A 26,824-nucleotide genomic window follows, 5' to 3' on the forward strand; every position below is an offset into this window, starting at 1 on the left:
TGTCACGCAGAGAGTCCAGAAGACGTGTTTCCGTTAAGGAGCTTTTATGTTGGAAGCGATTCCGAAAGCAACCACTGTCGGAATCTGCCAGCGACTGACGGAGCCATGTTTAAGGGGCTCCGTTACAGACAGAGGTTTGCAAACTTGACCAAACTCTGAGGGACTAGGATTTTACACACAAGCAGCTCATCGTCCCATCACAATTATAATTTATAAACAAAATCATTGTAAGCAGGTTAAAACATTGTCAGGGTTTTAACCAGACTTGTAATGTCATATAATGTACAGATAATTTAGAAAGACAAAAAAATGGGAGAAGTGTTGATATGCAGTTGAAAATATTATCAATAGGACCCATGGAAGGGATGAGGGAAGGTCAGGAGATTCAGAGCAATCTCACTATTTGGATTCTGAATTGGTTTTTATTGTATGTTTTTTATTTATTTTTGAAAATCAAATAAAAAAAATTTACAAATATTTATATGTCCACTAAGACCAGGGCCTTCAGTGTGGTGGCACCTGTCCTTGAAAATGTGCTCCCAGTGGGCGTTAGGTAGGCACCTACACTATTGGTAGTTGGGCACCAAGTTAAAAATCATCCATTCACCCAAGCTTTCCCTGTTGGATGATCTAGATATGTTGATGTGCTAAGATTTGTGTTGCATTTTGTACTAAAATGTAATTTTATTGTTATTTCATGCTGTTAAGTAGCCATTAATTCTTTTTTCCAGAATCCTAGGTGTGTAACTTTGAAAATGTAGCACTTGGGAGATCTCCCGCTTGTAAATGAGTCTACTTCATGGCTGAAGCATTTTAGTTTTTTGCCACCCTACTTTGTGTAACATCTTGTCTGATGAAGAGTTCAGGAGGGCTCAAAGTCTACCATACTTTTGCAACTTTGGTTGCAAAATAAAGATTTTACTCAAGTGTGGACCGGAGCTTTTTAAAAGTCTTAACCCCTATGGTATCGGAATCTAAAAACAACTACAAATTCCTTTTGGCCAAAGTAGTTGCAGCCCAAGAATCCCTCCAGAGTTGATTAAACCTGCCAAAGTGCAAACTAATAGGTTCAGGGACTTTTTGTGGAGGAAATAAGGGGATTAACATTCCTTCAAAATGCAGGTTACTTTCATTCTTTTTGTGTGTGTTGAACTCTTCCTTCCTTGAGGTGGTCAAGTGGTATTCTTGTTTGTGTATTTAGAAACTTAGTACAAATATGTAAAGCTGCAAAGTGTGAGCCTGTTTAGGAAATGGCATGTGGAATTCTAAAGAGCTCTATGTGTGAGTGTGGGGGTTTTGTAGGGGAGGGGGAAGGATAAAACAGAGCAATGAAGGGTTTTTTAAAAATAAAAATGAAGCTTTCCCCCCCTTAAAAATATTCCACTGCTGTGATTAAACAAAAAACAATCCACAGCTCTTCAGTGCTCTACACACAATATTTTAGACAGCTTCAAATCTCACAAAGCCCATGGACTGAGCAAAACATAGATATAAATTGCACAACAGAGAGTACTACTGTACAGAATCATAGAATCTTAGAGTTGGAAGGGACCCAAAGGTCATCTAGTCCAACCCCCTGCAATGCGATCAATATAACACAAGGCCTTGTGAGGGTCTTGATCCAACTCAGGAGGAAGGGTTATTGATATCGTACTTTCGTTTGGGGAAGGAAGGACAAACAAACCTGAATTACTCTGAATTTGTCTCCTTATTCAGAATACACATAGAACCAATGTACACAACACACACTAAAATGCAGAAGTTGTGGTAATTGGTGCATAGTATGAAGATTATGAAATCTGAGTTACATTTTGACCCTTTAACAATGTTCTTGGGTTGTACTCCTGAAGGCACAGAATGCATCTCTAATAAATTAATTTATGAATTGTTAACAACCTCTTGCTTAATGATAGCATAAACAATGGAAACCTCCCAAAATGCCTAGAGTAGAGGATTAAGTTTAAAAACTGGTAAGAAGAATAAATATTCATAAATTAGCACAGCAATTTGTGGGGAAGAAAAAAATAATTATATAGATATAGAGTTCGCTCGTGTGGGGTAATTAAGAAAAGACTTGGCTGGATCCCTAGATCTAGTAAGAGAGCCGCTGCATTAGCATATTAAAGTCATAAAAGCAAGCAACGGTATCATGTGGGAATAATATCCCATTGCAGTACTCCTCTGTTTCTACTCCTCTTGCAATGAACGGACCACAGTATTAGTAAGTTTAAATACTTTACTTACAAACTCCAAAGGTCAGATTCATGTGTATTCTATGTGCAGCAGCACGAACACAGGTAGAAAGTAATTGGCTTGCAAAACACAAGACAAAAGCTTCTGATCACACGGTCTGGGCTTGAAGTGTTCAAGCCCAGGTGTGTTGCCTGTTCGGCTTCACATGGTGGAAGAAAATGAACAAAGGCTTTGGTAACCCTTCCACCCAAGCTAAGGGGCTGTGACCTAGCTAAACCTGGCAGAACATCTTACTATGTGGTCTCAATGCCTTCATGCATGAACAAGAGCTTTGATTCTGATATATCCCAAACAATATAGGACTCAAAAAGGGAGACAGAAACCTGATCACTTCTGGTAATCAGTTATTAAGTGTTTTGAAAGTGAACCTGTGAACTACGATAAGCCACATAAGACGGGGGCCGGGGGGACCACCTGTACGTGATTTCTGTTTGTTTTCTATGCTATGTGAACTGAAATAAAAGTGAGAAACTGGAGAGGAGCAGGGATAATTGTAATTATTATGGAAATTTGGAGGGAGGGCAAAAGGGTTAGCTCTTGTGCTTTCTATATTATTGGTTGTGGAAAAGAAATAAAATAATAAGTTATTAAAAAGAGAGAAATAAATTACATTCATGTATATCCAGAATATATATTCTTTTCTGCAACCTGCTTCCGAATCTTTGCTTTGGGGGGATTAGGAAAGGTAATTTGAAAATCATTAATACTGGGTTCGTCATGATGCTTAAGAATTACTGGGAAGACTTAAGGGAAGATTTGGGTTTTGGCAATATTGCTTTATCTGTATATTAGGGTGGGATTGGCACAACTAGTCTTCTCTCTGCCTGCACATGCAGATTGCTGAAACAGTTGTACTCGTGGCCAAGTGCCACAGGGTATGTTCTTCCTGTACCTAAATTTCATCCCAGATACATTTCAACCAAGAGGATAATTTCAAGCAACATAAAGTAGTACAAGAAAAGCATTAACAGCCACATGATCCAGTAACATCTATTAACATCAAGAAGAAGAAGAAGAAGAAGAAGAAGAAGAAGAAGAAGAAGAAGAAGAAGAAGAAGAAGAAGAAGAGCTTTTTTTCTTTAAAAAAAATATTTAGGGGTACTCTCATTTTCCTACTCATATTGAAATAGTGCCCCTCCATGAGGCCAAACTTAGATTCACAAAATGTTTAGGGGTATGTGTACCCCTGCATACCCCCAGAAAAAAAGCACTGATGGTGGTGGTGGTGGTGGTGGTGGTGATGATGATGATGGTGGTGATGATAAATTTTATACTACCCTTCATCTGAGGATCACAGGATGGTTTACAATATAAAACCACAAAAATGCATAGCATAGTAACAATAACTTCCTCATAGATTTGAAAGACCATAGATTGTTTAATTCACTAGAGGCGGGAGGAGGAGAAGGTTTTTGCCTGGTGCCTAAAGAAATGAGCTGGAGAAGGAACTGGCAATCCGCTCCAGTATTTTGCCAAGAAAACTCCATGGACATAAAAAAGGAGAAGCTTTGAGAAGAAAGTGAGAGTTTCCAAGGCATGCTCTCGTTCACGGGGTCACAGAGAACATTGAACGTGACTAAGACGACAAAGATATGAGGCTATGCAATGAAGATACACAGTGAAGGTGTCTGAGGCAAGTCGTGGGAATTTTTGTGACTATTCTGGTGCCATACTGCTCATGTTGTGGTTCCAGGCTTGGGACAGCTCCCGGGTCACCAGATCCTGCTGTGCTGATGAGCTGCAGTCTTTGTTCCTGCCACTATCAGGTGGTGGTGTGGAGGAGGAAGGCTTGAGCTAGACATTTATCCACCTGCAAGCAGTCGTTGTGGCACAAAGAGTAAGGTACCAGAGCTGAAAGTTTCTTTTGTTGAAGCCCACTGGCTTTGGTACTTTCCAAGTCTGTTTCAGCACAGTTATGCCCTAGGTAAAATCATAGGTCCTCTATGGAATTTCAAACATGTGATGAAAGTTGTGTTGTGTTTCTATTAAGACTGAATATGCTAAAGTCACAGTCATCCAGACCTTGGGGAGTTCGCAGCTCTGTTTTTGAATGTAGGATGACCGTATGTAAATAGCATTCATACTGATCAGGACCTTAGACTATAATATTACCTTGTATATTATACACCAGGGCATTCAAATAATCATATCCGTGTTGGAAATCATAATCGTAATCATAATATAGTGGACTACCAGCAGGAAATGATGTATTTATTGCAATCTTCCATCATTTATTTAAAAGATGTGTAGACTAATGAAAGAAGCTATACAAACATAATAAGGATGTTGTCAGGGCTGCCTCAAGTCTCAGCTCACAAAAGACCAACGCCTATCTCTTCTTATATACAAAAGTGTTTATTGCAGTTCATTCTTTGCTTCACATCCGAGGCGCGCAGCCCTACGTCTGCTAGGCTTAGACCGCTGAAGTCCCCTCTGAATCCGTCCCTCCCCTGCACCAGTTTAAGAGGCTTGCGCTGCTCCACCTCTTTCTCTCTTTCCTTTTCCGCAGGGTCTTTCTGCCCGCTGGGGTTTCGCCCCTCCTGGATTCCTCTGACGCGGAATCAGACTGCTCTTGCCCCCTCCTGCGGGCTTTGGGACCTGGCCCCTCCTCCGGGCTCCCTGTACTTCCGCGCGCCTCTACATTTGAACTTGGCGCGCGCGCCCAACCTCTAACCTTCCTTTTAACAGCTACACTACTCCCTTCACTACTCCCCTCCCCTTCCGGGAGGGTGGCTTGCTCCGACCTCCCTCCTTTCTCTGCTGCCGGAGCCGCTTCCCCTGATACACTGAAACCTCCACCCCCTTCGCTGCACTCTGGCGGGGAGGCTGGTCCTGACGCCCAGCTGCCACTTTGGGATCCCCCGCTGGCCCCCTGCTCCTGACACGTCCCCCCTGGGGCTCCCCTGGCCTTGACCACCGGCGCCCCCTTCTGGGAATCCTCTGATTCGCTGGAAAGACTCATGGAATCTCTTGAGTCATTGTCATCCTCTTCCTCGCTGTCCTGGGATTCATCCCCATCGCTCTCCATCTCCTGCCTACCCTGTGCCTCTGTCCCTGAACCCCTGACAGATGTTAATTAAACCTAACGTAAATCAAATTAAAGTAATTAAACCTAAAATATCATAACCCCCCCACACACACAAAAATCGAAATTCTGCAGACGTCGAACAAGTTCTGATCTGAACAACTTAATATATTCCACCAACAGGCAAAATCCTTCGAGAAATAGGTTGTTTGCCTTTCCAAGCAATTTTGCCGTCACACTTTTTCCGCGCACAGAGCCTTGCAGTCTTAATCACATTCACTTTTGTAGTACCTCTGTGTGCCCTTTTTACAAATGGATTATGGGAACAGTTGCTTGTGTAAAGCCACTTGGTGGATTTCTGGCCAATCATGCATGCCTATCGATTTCCAAGTTCAGGTTTCAAATACTTAATAGAGCACTTCCTATATGCCAGTCCAACCACTGAGTGCTGCTGCTGGGTGATGCCTCCTCCATGGTGACGCCCTCCCTGCGGAACTGTCCTGGATGTCCATCCATCATATCTACTCCTGTTTCATCAGATATTGTAAATGTACCGCTTCACTCAGGTCTTCCTGAAATTTATCATCAATAAGGCTAAGGAACATTTGATCTGTATAACAAGACTCTGTAGGATTATTTCCTTGCTGATGTTTTAAGGTTGGAGCCAATTTTAGGGTTTTATTTTGTTACGTTACGTATTTGTCAGTGTGGTTTGAGATTTATTTATTTTTTTTAGAAAATTAGGCTGAAGTTCCTGGAAGAGAAGGGCAAACCTCATTCTCCAAAGAGCGAACTATGTGTTACGGGAATATTTTCATTGCTGCTACTTTCGTGGTTTTACAGTTTGCAATTTTCTGAACAGCTATATTGCCAGTGTCGTATCTTATTTAGTGTATTGTTGTCATATTGGTTTACAACGGATGCATTCTTTGTTCTGGGACCTTCAGGTGAAAGGCAAATTATAAAAGTTCTGAAATAGAATACAGTAAACCGGTGCCTTACGCACAGTTAACAAAGGTGATTTCAACCATACACTCACAGTTGGGGCTTTCTCTCTGCTTGGCTCCTTCCTCCCCACTTCCAGTGGTCCACAAAATGGTGCCTTCTGGGCAAGTCTCGCTTTGTGTACCCTTGGTGCCTTTGGCAGCAGAGCAGCGGCTCTGGGAGTGGTGGAAATGCTCCTATAAGGCATCTGGGGAGAGGAAGGCTCAGTTCTCACGAGAGCAAGTTCCAAAGGCACGTTGGCTTTGTTTGGTATTCATAGCATTTGTTTTGTATTCACTTGGTATCTGGTCAGGTTTTGTTGTAGCATCTAATTCATTGTGCCATCTCTTGAGAATGTAATTTATTTTGTGAGGTAATGTCTGCGACCTGTGGTTTTGTTAGTACAATTTTCTTCTTCTTTATTTCCTATTTCCTTTCGGATTGTTATTTTAACTTCATGATAAAGTTTGAATAATAATAATAATAATAATAATAATAATATACATAAATGAACCACCCTGAGATCTTCAGGTACAGGATGGTATATAAATTTTAATAATAATAATAATAATAATAATAATAATAATAATAATAATAAATTAAATACATTTGGACCTAAATAGCAGATTCACATCTCTTCATATAGGGCAGGTAGGAGTGGCTTTGGCCAAATTCAACCCATAGGTCAGAAGTTCCCTACAGATGTTTTAGATATATGACCTGAGTGAGTTGTAAACAAAATAATCTTGTTTAATGGTCAAATTTAAGTCTGCTATCAGCTTATACTGCCCCCATACCTGCTTCATCAGTGCATAGGCAGATCAAGTGCTTTTTTCTGGGGGGATGCATACTCCTAAACATTTTGTGAATCTTTGTACTATTGTCCATTTACTGTATTTATTTTTCCTGATTTGAACTATAAAATGGTGATTTTCTTGAGTCAAAATTAGAGTACCCCTAAACATATTTTTTTAAGCATTTGGCAGATCCATAAATACATACACCTTCATTTCCCCACAAATTTATTGTCACTAGATTTTAATAATATTGCTTTCAGATTATTAACTATTTGTAAAATTTCTACAACTTTTGGGATACTGGCAAAGATTTGGGAAGGGCATGTAAAACATAGGAATGTGCCTGCCTAATTGTCCATTTAGCCCAGGGTTGTCTCCTTTGTCCAGCAGCAGCTCTATGGAGGCTTTCAGATCATCTGCTACCTGCTGATCATTTCAACCAGAGATGCTACAGCCAGAACCTTAGACCCTCCTTATGCACCGCCTGTGGTCCTCCTCTCCCTCTCCCGTAAAGTGCCTCTTCTATTTTCAGAGCACACATTTGTCTCACTCACTGAGATTGGTGGATAGCAGTGTTAGGACCTGCTTCTGAACCTCCAAGAGGTTCAGAATTTTGATGGTCTTTTCAGACATGATGGCCATTTCCTGTGATGCGGCTCAACAAATAGCCATGGATGTATGTGATGCCTCTAAAGGGAGTGATATTTGAGGTGATCTCAGGCAACATGGATCTCTGTTACTAGTATTGCATGAGTAACTACATGACATCAAAGTCACTGAGTGATGATGTTGTAGTCACTGAGTGATTGATAATACCCTTGTGAATTTGTCCGCTGAGTCTAGGCTACACGATCAATTGCATTTAAATGATTTTCCAACAAAAAAATTGCCCTTTCCTATCTCTCAGAAGTCTATTTAGGCATGATTTCCCTTACCCCTCACCATCCATATAACTCTTCAAGAGTTGGAGGGTAGCTGTCTAAATTGGAATGCCCATTTCTACTTACGTTGGCACCCGATGTGACGCAGAACCCTTGTTTTCCAACTGACCCAAAGAGCAATAGGGTGGAGGGCAGCAAGCAAGCAAGTGTTGTGTTCGCGGATTTGTATAATTCCTAAGCAGAAGATACTCTCCAACCCAACGTAGCCCACGGCAGGGGCAGGGAACTACAGAAAGCAAAGTGCTTAGTTTCACACATCATGGTCTCCTGTGCCATTGGGAGGCAGACTTTGGCATGGCTTTCCAGTTCGCAAGCCAGAAATTAAGATGGGAGCAGCTGTCTCTAAAACAGAATTTCTGTTGCAAATGATGGTCCAAGTCCGTTCATAGCAGCAACAAAAATCTTGGCTGTGATAATGGAAGGAAGCTTAAAGAATAGATTAGCCTGCCCAATGTGTGTGTTTAAGGTGACTTGCAACAATGCAGTATTATGCACACATCCCGTGAGATTGTAGTTTGCATCTTTAGACTTTAGATTAATTGTCATTATTTTATTTTAGTATCATTCATATATATATATATAGACACGGGTGGCGCTGTGGGTAAAACCTCAGTGCCTAGGACTTGCTGATCGTAAGGTCGGCGGTTCGAATCCCCGCGGCGGGGTGAGCTCCCGTCGTTCGGTCCCAGCTCCTGCCCACTGGTGCCAGTTTGCCAGCCCTAATATGGATTGCAGAGAAAATGACTCCCTTTTCCTTCCTGCACACACAAAAATCCTGGACCTTCAATCTGGCAGGTGTAATCCACTCTGGCAGGAGCACTGGTCCTGTCAATTTCACCTACTGCTGTTGAAAGGGTAAAAGGCTGTAGCTGTTTTTTTCAGATTCCCCATAAGAGAGGAAGAGCAACACATAGCTTTGTTTTACACAGAGTGGCTCGGAAACCAATCACAGATCGAAGCAAACAAAGCACAGCAACTGTGGGGGGTTTTTAAAGCATAAGTACAAGACAAATCTTGGGGGCCGGTGTGCACCCCTAGTTTACATAGCATATGTCAACCTCATTTTTTTAATGCATATTGCTCCCTGCACCACCATTTATAGACATATAAATGCATGTATGCATGACAATTTGTCTTCTCCTCCCAGCATAACAGAGCTGATTCTCTGAGCAGTATGTTTATGCTTTCCCAAGGCATCATGTACAAGTCTGTCTTTACATGTTGAAAGCATCCCTTATTGATTTTTGGATTTATGAAATTCTGCTTCCTTCCTTAGGTAATCATGACTGTGCATCAGCCAAAGATATAAATCCATTTGGCTGTAATTATGTGATCTCGTTAGGCATCTCACTCTAGGATAGGAAACCAGTGATTAAATTTCCATTCAGCATCTTTCTTCATCAGTCACAAAACAAGCCTGGTGATTATCCCATAGTAATTGTGAAAAGCATGCCTTCATTATTACACCGCTAATTGTTTTCAGTTGAGGAGTTCGGGGAATTTCAGTTTTTATAGATAGTGCAACTAACTCTTTGAGATATGGTGATCTTCCCATTGTGCTCAGTGAAGCAAATGCCGCCTCTGGATTATTTGAAAATGCCTGGAATGTGGCTTGTTCTTTCACGGTTCACAACAGCACACATTTACTATGTAAGAATCAATTAAAATTATTAATTTCCCCTCATATCACCCTGAAATTATCCATTTAGGGAATTAATGACAGCAAATACATTCCCCCCCCCCTTTATACAATGCATAATTTACTAGTTCTTTTTGTATTATCTATAGTGCATGACTTGGCCCTAGGGATGGCCAACTCCTTCTATTTCTGGTCCATTTAATTTTCACACATTCTCATTCATCAGACCTCATTTTCACACATTCTCATTCATTCTGTTTCTGCATTAGTCCATGATTTTAAATCTGCATGAAAATGTGTCTTTAAATATTTTTTTCAATGTTGCAATGTTATGCTCCCTATGAGTGCATCCTAGGGGCTGTAGGATTCATTAGATCTCACTTTCTCATATATCTCACTTTCTCAGAGAGGTTGATTGTCACAGACTGGCTGGATGCAGAGGAGGTGGGGAGAGAGAGAGACTAGCTAAGACAGGCATAGGCAAACTCAGCTTTCCATATGTTTTGGGACTACAACTCCCATCATCCCTAGCAAACAGGACCAGTGGTCGGGGAGGATGGGAGTTGCAGTCCCAAAACATCTGGAAGGCCGAGTTTGCCTATGCCTGAGCTAAGGGAACCCGCAAGGGAAGAAGGCTCAGATTGGCGGTGGGATGACCATGTGTGGTCAGAGGAAGAAGAGGGAGCAGACTGGGGGAGGAGGTGTTGGAAGCTGAAGAGGCAACAGAGTTTGGTGAGCAGGAAGAGGCTGAGACAGAGTCTCAGATAATAAATACTTATTTTTTATTTTTTAAAAAAATTGACAATTATAATATTTCTTGTAAACCACTTAGAGGTTTCGTTACAATCAAGCAGTATATATGTTGCTGCCCTGTGCACCCTTAAGAAGAGGGGAGAAACAAAAATCTAATTTATCGTCGTCATCAGAATGGAAAATGTGACAGGAATGAGCGATTGATGGGGTGGAGTGTTTCTGTGCAAGATTCTAATAGTTGTGTTCTCATGTGACTCCTTCATATGAGGGCCAGGATGAACAATCATTTAAGTACCTTCACTCGCTTCTCCTCATCTGAATAGGTGTTTATTAAACCTATATCTGAATCCTGGACCATGACATTTTATAGCTTAAGGATGGATGAATCAGTCTTTTATCTTATCTATGCCAGCCTTGCATATAATAATCCATAAATCCATTCCATTCGGATTCCACACTAATCTGCTAAGAAATTTCAAAGAAAAAAATATGCATGAAACCCTATGTTTAAATATAGTAATGATGAAATATGCTGTTCTAAACAAGTACTCTCAAAATGTATCTAAATTTTCTCTCAAAATATGGGTTGGATAACATATTTCGAGACCGTTTTCATCTGAAACTTGCATCAGAACATTTGGGAAATACAAAATTTGGAGGATAACTAAGTTTCAGTCAGCACATGAGGCCAGGAGGTTAGCTAGATTTAGCAAAGATTGGATTCCTCTGGCGTTCCTAGTTGAAGCTGCAATTGTAGCCTTCAAATTCAGAGTGCAGAAGCTGGGAGATGTGTCTGGTTCAATCCCTGGTGCCTCCAATTAAAGTATTCAAAACCAGTTTATGCTACCCTTCTGTCTGAGTCTCTGAGAGGCTGCTACATGTTTGGGTTGACAGTACCAAATTGCATGGTTTGGGATTAGAACACAGAGATTTAGAGAAACTGAGTATAAAGGAGCCCCATCACTTCCGTCTGAGACCTATGTTGCTAAGCAATTGCAAAATACACTCCCTTCTCACTTGCTGCTTGACCTTGACTTGTGTGAAGAAGTATATCTGAAGCTTGCTTGCTGACTACTGTAACTTTCTTCAAAACAGCTGTAGGGCCAAGACCAAAGCATGACTATGTCAAGCCCCCAGATGGATGAGAATAGCAAGAAACAGAAGCCTTGAGCACCAATCCAATGGACAATAAATAATTTACCCTCAAGTTCCATTAATTCAATGCGATTAAGAATGCATAACTGGGTGCAGGAGGGCAATCTCATTGCCGTAACTGAGTAACAATACAGTGTCACCTTGGTTCTCAAACATAATACATTCCGGGATTCCGTTCAACTCCTGAAACCGTTCAAAAACCAAGGCATGGCTTCTGATTTGCTGCAGGAGCTTCTTGGCTGAAGGAGCAAATCGGAAACCCTTACTTCTGGGTTTGCGGCATTCGGGAGCCGATTTGTTTGACAACTAAGTCATTCGGGAACCAAGGTACCACTGTACCATTTTCCTGAATGTAGGCAGGCAATGAAAACTTTGTTCCCAATTTTGAACATGTTAGAAATTGTATCATAGCTGTCAACTTACAGATTTGAAAATAAGGGACCAGCAGCCTCGAAAATAAGGGATCAGCAGCCAAAATAAGGGATTTTCCAGGCACAGGTATGTTCAACTTCTGAGCCCCTCCAAGCCAAAGGCAGAAAGCCCAGCCAGCAGCCAAACGAAGCCTCAAGTGGTGGTTCCCACAGCTCAGCAACCCAGCAAAGGGGATGCAGCAAGGAAAACCACTGTCACCTCTCCGCTGGGAAGCGCTGAGCAAAGGTGAGTCCCCAGGCAACGTGGCTGATTTGATCGGCACAAGGCATGCAAGCTCCACCCCCAGTCGTTCTTAGATTCCTTATTGGGTGAGCAACGCAGCCAAGCAACACAGTTGGAGCCTCCCTCCTCCCTGGCCAGCAGGGAGGGAGGGAGAGGAGCTGTTTCCTTTGAAACCCGGGAAATTTAAGGGACATCATCAATAAGGGACAGCAGCGGGACACGGCGCTGGGATAAGGGAGTTTCCCGCCAAATAAGGGACGGTTGACAGCTATGAAATGTATGTGATAGATGCACACAAGATCTGCCCATTCTTTCCCATTAGGGATATTCTTAAACTGTCACTTGGGCTGTTGTTGCTGTTGCACCTGTTCTTCTGCACTTTCCAAACCTGCAGCTTCTCCTGCCTCTGACTCTTGTCTCCTGGCTGTTACAGGCTTCCCAAGATCTCTGATCCCTTTTTCCAACCCCCCTTCGCCCGGTGCTCCCTCATCAGTATCCAACCATCACTCATCAGTGTCCAGCCAGTCCCTGACACACAAAGCACCATTCCCAGGTGAAGAGGAGGGGAGAAGTCTTTCCCCTCCCCTGTTTTACAGATGTTTCTGAAGTTCCCAGCAGTTTCCATAAAGGGGTCCTGTAAATAAAGGGAGAGAAGAAGTAGAAAGCTAGCCTGGGGATGAATAAGTAGTTAGAGGCTAGAAGATTCTTTTCAGTAACAAAGAAGTTAAAACAATTCTCAGTCTAAAGTGATTTCATTGTCTTACAAACTCCAGAGAGAAAATAGGAAATAGGAAAATAGAAAATAGGGGAGACAACAGGAAATAAGATTCCTTCTAGGTTTGGTTTTTGGGAAGTAGTTTGCTTGGATCTGAGAGCATAACAAAGATTAATCTCTGCCATAGCTCAACAGATATGCTCATATTTCACCAGATTCTGAATCCCTGCATTATACATCCGCCTAATGTTTTGGCCACAAAATAAAATGAGACCGGTCCGGATTTTGTTTTGTTTTTTTAAGAGTAAAACTTTCCTACAGTATATTCTTGTAGGGCTTGTGTTGACTTAAGGGACTTGTGAAGTTGTTGGGGTTTTTTACAAAAAGAAATCCAGGCAACGGGACTTCCTACTAAGATTTTTTAAAATGAGAAACACATAAAACAAATAACGTGGATGAACATAGTAAGCTGTACAATTAGTGTAGCGGAAAAGCTCAACACACTTAATATGTACCAACACCAACTTTGTGTAGTTTACAATATAATAAAATAAGCAGGCTCAGTAACAGCATAGCAACAGAATGTTGAGCTATTTTCATGTATAGGTTGTCCGGGGTATTTGATGACTTCGTACCTCCATGTAGATAATGATGATGATGATAAATATTTGTGTGGTGATAACAAGTTTTCTAAACATTTCTAGTAGGTAAAGTTCTTAACTTTTCTAAAGAAACATGTGGTTATGTGTCAATTACCAGGATAGCAAGCCATGGGAATCACTTCACACCTAGAAGTCTTGGTAGTGTATACTAGGGCTGGGGTGTCAGTATATGGAAACATCACCGCTGCAGACACCCAGATTGTTGACATCACATGATGCGGCTATCTGTGGGAAAGAAGAATTTCCCAGGACGTTCACAGGCTGGATAAGTCTTTGTGAAGAGTGTAACTTGAAACCTTCTGTGTGCACATGTTCAGGAAGTTTGTCTGACTTGCTAGAAGAACTGAACTGAAAGGACGTGTTTTTCTCTAGTGGTGTAATGTCAGAAATAAACATCATGTAAATAGATTTCTGACTTATTTTCTTTCCCCTGCGGAAGCAGGAGGGAGGGGTTGTGCATTTTACTCATGCTTGGGAAAATGTCGCCAATCAAAATCTCCCTGGTCTGTCTGGATGTCAGCCAGAGAAGGTTACCGGTATGCAAGCTCCGAGGACAGTGAGAGAGGCCAGCCTCTGTGGAGGGGGCTTGCAAACCAACATGGGGAACCTTTGTAAATCTGAAGGCCACATTCCTTTGGAAAACTTACAGGTTTCTCATATCATTGGGGGATGGGTAAAAGGTAAAGGACCCCTGACAGTTAAGTCTAGTCGCAGACGACTCTGGGATTGCAGCGCTCATCTCGCTTTACAGGCCGAGGGAGCTGGTGTTTGTCTGCAGACAGTTTTTCTGGGTCATGTGGCCAGCATGACTAAGCCGCTTCTGGTGCAATGGAACACCGAACCCAGATCAGCGCACGGAAACGCCGTTTACCTTCCTGCCGAAGCGGTACCTATTTATCTACTTGCACTGGCGTGCTTTCGAACTGCTAGGTTGGCAGGAGCTGGGACCGAGCAACGGGAACTCACCCTGCCGCAGGTATTCAAACTACCGACTTTCTAATTGGCAAGCCCAAGAGGCTCAGTGGTTTAGACCACAGTGCCACCTGCATACCTTGGTGGATGGGAGCTAGAGGCAAAAGTAGGCAGTGCAGTGGATGTGACTCTTATGCAGACTAGCATCACAGGTTTCTACCCGTACACCTCCCTCCATTCAGGAAAGCAAGATGATTTATCATGGTTCAGGTACAATTCAGCCAAGCAGAAGATCAAGCAGGATACAGAGCTAGCCTGATGAGAAGTGTGGACTCTCTTGACTTGACTTTTCAATTTCCTATTTACCAGTCCTCTCATTCTGGGAAGTTTCCTCTTTTGAAATCAAACGTGATCATGTTGGATTTTCTGGTCAACTGGAAATTTACAAGTTGCCCAGTTCTAAATTTTCTCTTTTGGATGTTTCCTTGATTTAAGTCTTCATCTCAAGATGATTAAAATGCCCAGCATTTTAATCAGGGGGACAATAGCATGTTTTCAGCACTAAAGTACTCTTGGGGCCCAGTTTGGCCACCCACAACAATTCTGTGGAGGAGCCTGCCTCTTTTTGGATTTCTATCTTACTGGACTCAATGCCTTCTTTGACATACATAGTTAACACCACCTCCCTTCTCCTTATCAGCTGCCCTTCTTTGTTCTTCCTATAGAGTCTATATCCTTAGATAATCAAGTCCTACTAGTTCCCTTCTTTCCACCAGGTTTCTGTTATGCTCACTATATCAAAACCATCCTCTAAGACCAAGCATTCATCCATCTTGCCTTGGAGACTTCTAGCATTAGCGTATAAACACTTCTGTACAGTCTCTCTTTTCAAGTTGTCTTTAGCACATGAGCGCATGAACTCAAGGCTGTTCCAGATAGCAAATTCTCATGTGCTTTGTCCAGTCTACTTAAGAATGATTCAGGCACTGAGTAATCAACAGAAGTACAGACTTTATATTCCCCCATGTCCCCATGTATGAGGAGTTTAAGCCCCATACAATGAGTATGACTTGGTGATTTAATGGATGACAGAAAAATGACTCACCATTTATTTGGAAACAATAGCTTCCTTGGTTAACTACTGCAGCAACTTCTGGTGCAGGAAAGGAAGTAAAACAGCATGTTGCTGTTTGCTGTGTGGAACAGTTGCTTTGAAATATTACACTGCGAGATATTTGCTTTTTGCATGGACCGAAGAAGCCTCTGTATTCTGCAACGTCTCATGGTCAGCTGGAAATAGCAGGCCTTGAAACCGAACCGTATGTATCACAAGGATTATTTTGAGAAAGGAAAACTCATCAGTTTGCTTCTGCTGAGCTCAAGCCTGGCGGTAAGCTAATAGGTAAAGATGAACTTGAGTATGTGTGCATTTGTGTTCGTTTAGAATACTTTTCTGATAGGTTTTAAGGTAAGAAAATGCTTAAGACCTCAAAGAGAATTTGAGACACCATCTTTCATCATCCTATGCATGGAACTAGCTGCAAGTTCTTACATAATATTTTAGTGTTATAATTGATGTGCTGTTAACTTTTGTTGATACAAGTGATGAAATATCAAACACCTGGAAGGGGGGTGGCTGGATAGGATGGTTCATTTCATTTCTGGCTAACATCCACAAGCTGTGCTTACTCCATCTCTATTATTTGATTGGTCAGATAGGCTTCTATGACTTCAAAAAAGGCAGCTAAATCTGGAGGAAATGTTATGCAGTGTGTAACAACAGTTCAGTGAAGACAGACATCCAATATGACAAAATTCTTATGCAGAATGAAATGTTTTCATGTGTAGCAATTTTGATGGGGGAGAAGGACCCATCGTACACTTAAGCCATTATTGGTGAAATACGGGAATGCTCTTCAAAGGATTACCCAGAAATCTGATATGGTTTTAGCTGTTACTGTAAGGGAATGGGGTGGAGGGCATTGATCAGAAACTAGTTCAGATGTCAAACTGGAATTAGAAGTAGGGATTGGAGGTGAGCTATGGGAACACGTGCATTCTCACCCCTCCATATTCCCGTACTCCATTTTTCTCTCTACCTGGGTTTGATGTCATGTGTGGATACCTGGGTCTTAAAATGGAACACTGCAACATTCCATTTGATACAATCTAGTCATGAGAATTTAGGATAACACCCATGATCAATGGGTGCATGTATCCATTAGCTTAGAAAACCTAGTTCCTTTTACATCTGATCCAGCTCTTAAGAGATGTCATCTTTTGAGGATGAGGTGTGGGAAAATGCTCAGGAAGGAAGAGGGTGGCTGCCCATGTGAAGGAATGACTGCATAGAGCTGTGCACAGTTAATAGGAAGGGAGCCCAGGCTGCTGAATACAAGGGACAGGGACTTTTGTGTGGTGGCTCCCTGGAATGTTTTACTCCATATATTCAACCACAGTCTCCAATGATAGTGTTTTAGGAAGACTCTTTATGTTCAGGGTTGTCTACTGAGAAATTTTGGCTCCCTTGAACTATGATGCATATTTTCTTTCCACTGTTGCATCTAAGAGTAATAGTTTGCCCAACGAAAGAAAGAAGCATTTTCTTGTTTACAAACTGACTTTCGGTAGTTTCCTAGCAGATATTACTCTGCTTATGATTTTGCAATCTATGTAACTCACGCTGTGCAAAAACGTCCATGATTGCTTTTGCTTTGATTTATAGTTCTCTCTTGGTTATGTCTTCCACGAAAAAAATTTAAGAAACAGTAAGTGGAAAATAAGTACAGATAATGAACTGTTTCCCCCGTGAAGTCACTCAGTAATAGTTGCCGTGTTTTGCCACGTTTGCAGGAAGGAAACATTAGAAATCCAGTGTTCATACACCTCCGATCAACCTAAAGAAATTGTGTAATGTTTGACCTCTGTATCAGCAGTGTGCGACCTTTGCCTTGCAGAGGTCCTAATTGGCCAGCAGTGGTCCTAATTTGGCCAACAAGGTCATTTCCTCCAAGCCACACTCACCTACATCACACCAGACATCATGTTAAGTCCATGGACTGAGAGCTGAACATTTCAGTATCTGATAAACTGGCAAAACTGAATTATGATTTCTTGAAAGCTGTATGTCTCTGGATTGTAATTTCATGTGATACCCTGTTCTGACTGATTGCTTAAGCTTTTTACGGTGTCATTGAAAGGGCTGAAGCTTTCCTCACCCCTCTGTTTACTAATTTAAGCTATATGTGTGAACAAAGTGTCCAATTTAAATTTTTAGAACTGCTTTGGAAACCAAATAAATTTTCTTACAAATAACAAATTGTAATAATGTCCTCATCCATTATCATATTTGTGCTACAAGCCATATATCAAGAAAAGTTTTTCCCCTCCTTTATATTCAATATAATACATGACTTTACTTTAACTAGATATGTATTTGAAGTGTATTACACAATTGTAGGGATCTCTTTTACCTTTCCTCTAAGTCATAATATGAATAAATTAATTTTGATATAGGGGTCAGCAAACGTTTTCAGCAGGGGGCCAGTCTACTGTCCCTCAGACCTTGTGGGGGGCCGGACTATATTTTGGGGGGGAAATGAATGAATCCCTATGCCCCACAAATAACCCAGAGATGCATTTTAAATAAAAGGACACATTCTACTCATGTAAAAACACGCTGATTCCTGGACCATCCACAGGCCGGATTTAGAAGGCCTTAGTTTGCCTACCAATGCTATTACAGTTAGACGGATTTCAGTGTAAGCACATTTAATGTAATTTTACACAATGCGTGCGACTTTTATGTTATTGTTAAGAAACACCTAGTAACTTTTTTTAGTTCAGCAACTGTTCAATGTGCACATGCTTTTTATTTTGATATGCATATGTTATTTATTTACAAATGTTACAGTGCTATCATTTCCCAATGCCTAACATTTAATCTTTTATTAAATTTAATTTTAATGCATGGCACCTTTGTAGTCATCATCTGAGTCCTCTGCAAAGTCCAAATTTGTTTTGTTTTCTGTGTGCTGCATGATTGCAGCTCGCACAGAGCAGTGCAAGTAAGTGAATTGGATAGCTTTGAGCAGTTTGGAAACTGACAGGTATGCACATACTTGCACAGCTACATTTCCCAAACTGCAGTGGGTGCTGCTGCTCTCTCATATCAATGCTCAAACACTTTGGAAGTGTTTGTCCTTGATTTTAATGTCCTTGATTTTAAAGCTGTACACACGGCTAGAATCTTGAATCATTTTATTGTACGCTCACAAAATATTTTTTTATTAGGTGGCAGTGTGTAATGGAACATTTTGAAAAGCTGTACCCCTCTCTCTACCTGAGACCTGCCTCTTAGATCTCAACTCTTTAAAACAAACTCTGCTTTACTTTATTTCAGCAGGAGATCTCCAGAGGAGCTCTGTTCTTGCAAGAGAATCCTGGTGGAGCATTTGCTTTTAATGATAATTTTTAATTAATCCTTACATTTTTAATAGAACTGTAACAAGTAGCATCTACACAGAATAAAATGCCTTTATGTGTTCCACAAAGCTTTGATGTGTCAATATATCTTTTTGCCTTCTTTATGATGTTCTTATTGATTAAGTGGGGTGCCTCCTAGTCTTTGGATATGGTTCGCTATGTTTCAATTAAAATGAAATACGTATGTCATGTTTTGTTGCCATTGTTGTTGTTTTGCAGGGTTTGTTTCAAGCAGCTGGAACGTGGTGCCATGAGACAGTCTGTCATCCATGACACATTGGGATTATCATGATCGAATACTCCACTTTGATTTTAACCAGTGGCCAAGAGCTTTGTATGGTCAGCAACAAGGACCGGACTTTTAAAGACAGTATAACAGGTAAGGCCCATGGTACTTGTTGCCTTCGTGGTATCTTCATAAGGCTTTAAAGAAAGGAACTTTGGCTAGTGATTCTGTTGCATATTGTTTTTCAGTTTCTTTGCTGTATCAGTGCAGCAGATGGCTTGACATAAAAGCTGTTGTTCTTTTACTGTGCGATCTCAGACAAGCATGTGTAGTTTAATGGATCCTTCTCTTCTTCAGCTGCACAAAGGTTAAAAAGAAAACACACATAAAAAGGTATAATAAAATTAATCACATAACCCAGAATGGCAGAATGGAGCAGACAGACATTATATTTACTGTCTCACTCAGGCGATGACAAGGTAAATACTCGTTTAGCCATTTAAAAAAAAGTATTAGATTTGCCAGGTTAGAATACTTGCAGAAGCAATCACATTTGTGTTCTTTTTATATCCTCGTCAAACTGCCTTTGTACAAACACAGATGTGAAAAGCGCATTTCAATTTCAGATTCACTATTACCGAATAGCGTTCTTTCCTCTCTCGTAAAATTGAAAGGTACCAATTTCTCTTATGTTCTCCCTTGTCAGTGCCTCTCGCTCCATTCTCTGCCATCTCCTTGCCCTCAAATATTAAAACATTCCACAAGAGAAATCTTGAGGTCACTTTCAAATAAGCATGGTTATTATAGCACCACAATGTTAAACATTTATCAGTTTTTATCCCATGGGGCAGGGGAAAGCGCTTTGAAAACCGGAAGGGTTTCATGATTTCATGATGAGGATATTTCAGAAAATTTCTAAGATTCCAAGAATCAAAGTGTTACCATGTGTCCTTGTCTATACGTGTAATATATTACACAGATATATACGAATGCCACATTTGGATCTTTAACCTACAGTTCTGGTGTAAAGGAGAGAGGATTACAAATGAGCTGGGAAACCTGAGTTTATTATGGAAATATTAAAGTGCATATACGTAAGTACATAGGCAGTATTTAGAGTGGACAGGGCATTATTTAGCCAAATCTAAAAAGACATCAGAGAAGGAACTGGCAAACCACTCCAGTATTTTGCCAAGAAAACTCCATGGACATAAAAAAGGAGAAGCTTTGAGAAGAAAGTGAGAGTTTCCAAGGCATGCTCTGGTTCATGGGGTCACGGACAGTCGAACACGACTAAGACAACTAAACAACAACAACAAAAAGACATTACTGCAGGGAATTGGGAAAGAAATGGAACAGCAATAGGAGGAGAGAATCTAATGCAAAATAAAGAGCATGGGAAAGGATATGGGCAGCTATGGGCAGGTTTAAAATTTCATCTGCGTAAATGATTTCAGAAAGAGATCCTTTGGATTGTATCAAACCAAGTTTTCCCCCCAGAATAGACACTTTGAAAATAATGGGCCTAAGTTAATCAGGCCCATTAATTTCTACTGGTTTACTCCAAATATGTTGTAACATCGGATGCAACGCATTGTGTGGAATTTGGAGGAGGTGGGCAGAGTCATTTTAGAAACACGTGTTTGGTGATACCTCTTCCTTTCTAGATGGCATGATCAAGAGTTTCCCATCTCCATTGCCATCAGGGAAACAGAAACTCTTTTGAAGGTGAGGGAATAACAAACATTAATAATGAAATTGAGAAAATAGTGTCCCATTCAACTCTTGATCAACTCTTGTTACATTGGTCATCATGCTATAAGATACACAGAGCCGATCTGTCATTTGTTTGGTGCATCAACAGGAAGACTTTTGGCTGGTCCTGTTGTTCTCAGCTCTACAGGGACATATACCACTTGGATAAACTGGACAAAGCCCAGATGACATGTGATAAAATATAGGTTGCAAGAAGACCTGAACATAGACCAGATAGTTCTTAGTACAGTCATACCTTGGAAGTCGAACGGAATCCATTCAGGAAGTCCATTCGACTTCCAAAACGTTCGAAAACCAAATCGCGGCTTTTGATTGGCTGCAGGAAGCTCCTGCAGCCAATCAGAAGCTGCAGAAACCCCATCGGATGTTTAGGTTCCAAAAGAACATTCGCAAACTGGAATAATCATTTCCAGGTTTACGACGTTGGGGAGCCAAAACGTCCAAGTTCCAGGGCATTCGACAACCAAGGTACGACTGTATTCAGATTCTTCTTGCAAAATGGCCGCTCACCTGGAACTCCAGTGAAACGCAGTTTGTGACCTGGCACAGCCGTGGCTCAGTTCTGAGGCCCTAGGGTCATGGTGCAACCATTGGAGAAATTGGGAGCCTCCCCCAGATGTCACCTGGTAAGGCTTGAAAGCCCATTTGAATTGGTCTATTGGAGCTGAGAAGGGGCATGGCTACAGCAGTGGATCTGTCTTCATTTAGGTCCAAGAGAGGGCTCGGCCTGCTCAGATTGTCCTTAGATCTTCCACCCTCCCGACCCTTTTCTAAATGGTCCTGCCCAAAGGCAAGCAGGCAAGGCAACATGCAGACTTTGCTATGGAATATTGAGTCCACCATGGGAGGAATTTTTCCTGCAGACAAAGTGGCTGGTCTGCAGGTTTTTGCCTACCTGTTAGCAATCATCACAACTTTGAGTGGATAAGGTAGTGGGTTGCAACTTTAGCCTATTGGGTACCCTACTAAAAGGGGTCTGGAAGGCATGTCTCTGTCTGAGGGTCAGGGGGCCATAGTACCCTTCCAAGTGGTGGCCCTGAAGGGCTCACCCTAATTTGATGTATGTCAGACCCACTATTCAGGGTTCATCAACCCTCTTGTCAACCAGCAGAAGGATTGCTTGTTAGTTGATACATTCCCAATGCCTTTGCCAAAACCTAATTACATCTGAAATTTAAAAAAATTGTGATCTATTTCAGCACAATACTGAGGTCCTGAGTCTCATTTCTACCTTGAGTAGCCCTGTACCTGGGCCCCATGTTTCCTCCACCTGGGTCCAAGGGGTGCTGGATCCTGGGGGCAGTGGCATTTCACCCCGCCCCCCAGTTATTAAGGAGGGAGCTGAGGCCCCTCAATATCCTTCGGCGATGTCGGCCTGAGTTGCAGCGCCAATGCTGCGCCCCCAATAGACCAATCCTGCTAACCTTTTTTCAGTGCTACCATTGATCTGTCTTATAAAGAAAGAGATAATTTAGTAGCAACAAATGGGGAAATATTGTCCATTTGCTGTACATCACTGCTTCAGGGGACATAAAACAATAATTACACCAAGAGGCAGCTTTATAAACCTCATTACAAGTCTATCATGCGTGTCCCCTGACTTCAAGATAAAATTATTCAGTTGAGTGTATTTGTCTCTGATATTTTCACCAAGGCAGCGCTGCATATGTGACACTTTGTTATTCTGGAGGGTGCTTCTGATGGAGGAAAAATCATCAAGCTGATGTCTGGAATAAGGCAACACATAATTTGAGAGGAAAACACATTGATTCTGTTGCCATTACTGAGAGGGGGGCTGGGCGGGGGGGGGGGAAGGCTGCTGAGAAAAGCCTTCTCTGAATTTGCATGGCAAGTTCCCGCCTCCCCCCAGTGGAAATAAAGACACCTGACACAGATATTTAAGGTTAATGGGCTAAATATGGCCACAACTTTATTGGTTACAGGTGATGAGCGGTATTGGCTTAGGCATTGGTCCTAACCGACTATCCGGCTTCAGCCTGCTTGCTTGAAGTCCAGGAAGGGTTAACCACCAGTATAGGGAGCCCTGCTGAGGCACGTCAACTAGGAACTCCCCCAGGGTCACCGCTCGGGAGCATGCCTTAGGCCCTCACCTCCATAGGCTTCGGACAGGGCCACGCCCCCCGGAATCCTTTATCGGACTACCCTTCAATACGCGGGGGAGGTGATGGCGCTTCCTCCCCCCCTTCCATCTACATAACAATACCAATACCAATGCCTAACCGCTAATACCAAGGAAGTTGTGACGATTTGCTACGAGGTAGGCAAAAAAACCAAGTGGCTGGTGCCAGTTTGCCAAGTGGAAAAATTCCTACCAGGCCCCTTAATGGCGACCAACCGAGGTCCATAGCAAGGTCAAAGACGGAAAAATACCTTAAAGGGCGGGAGGGTGGGAAACTGGAGCATCTGGAAGCGGCAAAGAGGGAGATCTCAGGGCGCCCCTGCGTTAAATGGAGCAGGCCACGCCCCCCAGGCCAGCCAATTGGCTGGCCAGGGGATGACGCAATTGGGATTCCCTCAATCGCGCGGAGGCTGAGAGCCAGCCTCCGCACGCATGGTGGGAGGGTGAAGCCCGCAACCACACCTCCTTCTACGTCGGAAGTGGCTTTGCCACCTCGGTCTCAGATAGTGAATTGCGAGGGAGGGCATTTCAGGGATGTTCGGGGATGGGAGGAAAATATACAAAGAGGTTTGCAGTGGAAGGGTGCATGTTTATTTTAAATGTTCGCTGAATGGAGGCGGCTTGACTTTCATGTTCTTTTTCCTTGGGAGGTGAAAGCGATGTGGTTTGGCCTGCAAGAGCTCTTTCGGTACATGACTGGAGGCCACTGATTCCTGCCCTGGGGTTTACAAACCTGATTAATGGTTAAGAGCTTCCTACATCCCATGTGTGTGTGTGCAGAAAAAACAAGGTTGCTCACATAATGGAACTTTCCCTCTTCCCCAACTCAGGCACACCCTAGACCTGTTCCGGGGTTTCCTCAACCCTCCAGTGCAGATTTAGAGGACATAGGAGGCACATAGCGGGAGGAAAGAGAGCAAGGGGAGTCCTGCTTTGTGAATGGACCTCACTCCTTGCACACAACAGTTTAGTTTAATCCCACCCTAAATTAGGATGCCAAATGTGTTTCTTCACAAAAATTCCAAAAGAATGTTCAGTTTAGATGCTTACATATTGGTCAAATGATACCATGCTCGTAATGTGGACCGCGGAAAGTGATATTTATGAAGTACAGTCGTACCTTGGATCTCGAACGCCTTTGTTCTCAGATGTTTTGGTTCCCGAATGCCGCAAACCCGGAATTGAGCGTTCCGGTTTGCGAACATTCTTTGGAACCCGAACATCCAACGAGGCTTCCGTGGCTTCCGATTGGCTGCAGGAGCTTTGGTTTCCGAATGTTTTGAAAGTCGAATGGGCTTCCGGAACAGATTCCATTTGACTTCCAAGGTACGACTGTAACAGAATTGTACAGCTAACTCAAACTCCTGCATATTGGGCCACCACTTTCACAGATTACATTAGAAACTTAGAAAAGGTATGTGTCTCTACCTGTTTCACTGCCAGAGAAGCAAGGTCTTTGGCCCAGGTAGGAGACTGAACTAGGTCTCAGAATGCCTGGGAGCCTCATGTAAGTCGGTTTCCCACTAAGGTATTAGCTAGGCTGAAGTTTACTTGGCTTAATTGAACATTTCCTTTAGACCTTCCTTGATAGCTGTTTTAAGAGCTTGTTATATGAGAGGAAACTTTTTATCATCTTTTAATTGTTTTTAGGGCTATTTTATTAGTATCATACTTTACATAAATTTCTTTGGGACTCCTTTCATTTGTGTGAAGCTATTATTATTACTAGGGACGCGGGTGGCGCTGTGGGTAAAACCTCAGCGCCTAGGACTTGCCGATCGCATGGTTGGCGGTTCGAATCCCCGTGGCGGGGTGCGCTCCCGTCGTTCGGTCCCAGCGCCTGCCAACCTAGCAGTTCGAAAGCACCCCCGGGTGCAAGTAGATAAATAGGGACCGCTTACCAGCGGGAAGGTAAACGGCGTTCCGTGTGCTGCACTGGCTCGCCAGATGCAGCTTGTCAGGCTGGCCACATGACCCGGAAGTGTCTGTGGACAGCGCTGGCTCCCGGCCTATAGAGTGAGATGAGCACACAACCCTAGAGTCTGGCAAGACTGGCCCGTACGGGCAGGGGTATCTTTACCTTTACCTTTACCTATTATTATTATTATTATTATTATTATTAAAACAACCTGGTGTCTGCAGTATCCTGGAATTATCCTTTTTAGCATAGCAGCACATGACGTTATAAAGAAATCAAACTAGGGGGCGGGTATGAAATGAACCCTTTGGCAAATCAGCATTTAAATCGTATTCATTTTTTTCTTTTCATAACCCACGACTTGCACCTTTCATGTTCTGCTCGTTAAAAAAAAAGGCTTCTTATGCTTCCTTTGTACTTATGTTGAGAAATACCAACTGCTTTTTATATTAGAGTTCTATTTATAAATACTTTCTGCTTCTTAACAAATGCCTTGTGTTGTGCTGCCAAATTCTGTGGGGGTTTTTCCTGACTATTGCACTGTCGATGATTAAACCAACAGATTGCTGCAGTTGCCACATACCTTTGTCAGTCTTCTAATATACCATATTCTTTAAAGAGCCCTGGGAATGTGATTTTACCTGTGATCCAGAAGTCTTAATTAAATACAAACAATTTTGAAAGACAGTGGAATTACTATGGGCATGATCCAGCCACAAAATCCCTAATGGAAGCGCTACACCCATAGACATGAATGAGACTTAAAAGTGCTGAACGTTGGTGAATTGTGCCCTGTGATTCCCTCCCACCTCACCATTAATAGTTTTGTGTACATCCTTAAAGGAGGATGTAGACACCACAGAAAAAGCCAGCAGGAAAGCTCTGTTGTCTCCACTCCAAAGGTTTCATCTCTCCACTGTGATGTATTTGCCATCTGCTTTGCTGATAAAAATGGTTTCACTCTGTCCAGTGCGTAAGCTTGAGGCATTGAGGTTTTGGTTCTTGATTGGATATCATGTTGATGTATAAGGGGTCTATGCATGCAGAGAAAAGGGCAAGAAAGGGTTCTGTTAGGTGTGCTGGTTAATTTTGGGTGTGTTTGTCCTGCACTTGCAACTAGCTAAGCATGTGAGAATGAGTCAGCGAGCATCTGAGAATGACTCAGCACAATCTAAAGTATAAATGCACTTGTGTTTGAAGCAAGTTTGCTGTTGGCCCATGCCCTTGGTCAGAGCCTAGTCTGTGTTGGAACCCTGCAAAAGTGTGCAGCTGGAAAGACTATATATTAGAACTTTATGTAACCTATGAGCTGTGGAACTGCATTATACTGTCAGCAAGGGGACTGACCCTACCTAGAACTGTCTGCTCTTTTTCTGTTCCATTGGCACACTCTGCCGGCTTGTTGAATTGGTACTCTGCACATGCCCCACTTGCTGGTAGTTATCAGTTCAGAAGGGTATATTTGTGAATAAGAACCATGTCCAGTTTGGCTGGCGAAAGCTCTTGGAAAAGTTGGACCTGCTGCTGTCTGGAGTGATTGGAGCTACTCTTAGATAAATCAGTTTGCCAGATATCCTCAAATATGCACATCATTCTGCATCTGCTTCTTTTTAAGAAGTTATCCTAGTACTTACTGGCCTATCTCCATCCTGCACTTGTTTGGGGAGAGCTGTCGAGAAAGTGGCCATTCTACCAACCTAGGCAAGGCACTAGGACTGCATTTGTGGCCTGAATCATTAATCTCCACTGGAAAATTCATAGGAGCCATTGGTTCCAATGTGGAATTTCA

At 42.3% G+C, this 26,824-nt stretch overlaps 1 protein-coding gene across 7 annotated transcripts in view; it reads left to right on the top strand.

Moving 5' to 3' along the window:
• Positions 1 to 26,824, top strand: part of LINGO2 (leucine rich repeat and Ig domain containing 2) — a 561,810-nt gene that overhangs the window by 363,119 nt on the left and 171,867 nt on the right. For 6 of the 7 annotated variants that reach the window (XM_080986844.1, XM_080986845.1, XM_080986846.1 and 3 more), the window contains one exon: positions 19,195 to 19,354. The gene's annotated coding sequence lies outside the window, so the exon portion shown is untranslated. Of the gene's footprint in view, positions 1 to 15,685; positions 15,810 to 19,194; positions 19,355 to 26,824 lie in introns of those variants that run through there. The other variant, XM_080986849.1, reaches the window with a different exon arrangement.

The sequence above is a fragment of the Podarcis pityusensis genome (assembly GCF_964106645.2).
Source record: "Podarcis pityusensis genome assembly, chromosome: 17".
Lineage (NCBI taxonomy): Eukaryota > Metazoa > Chordata > Lepidosauria > Squamata > Lacertidae > Podarcis > Podarcis pityusensis.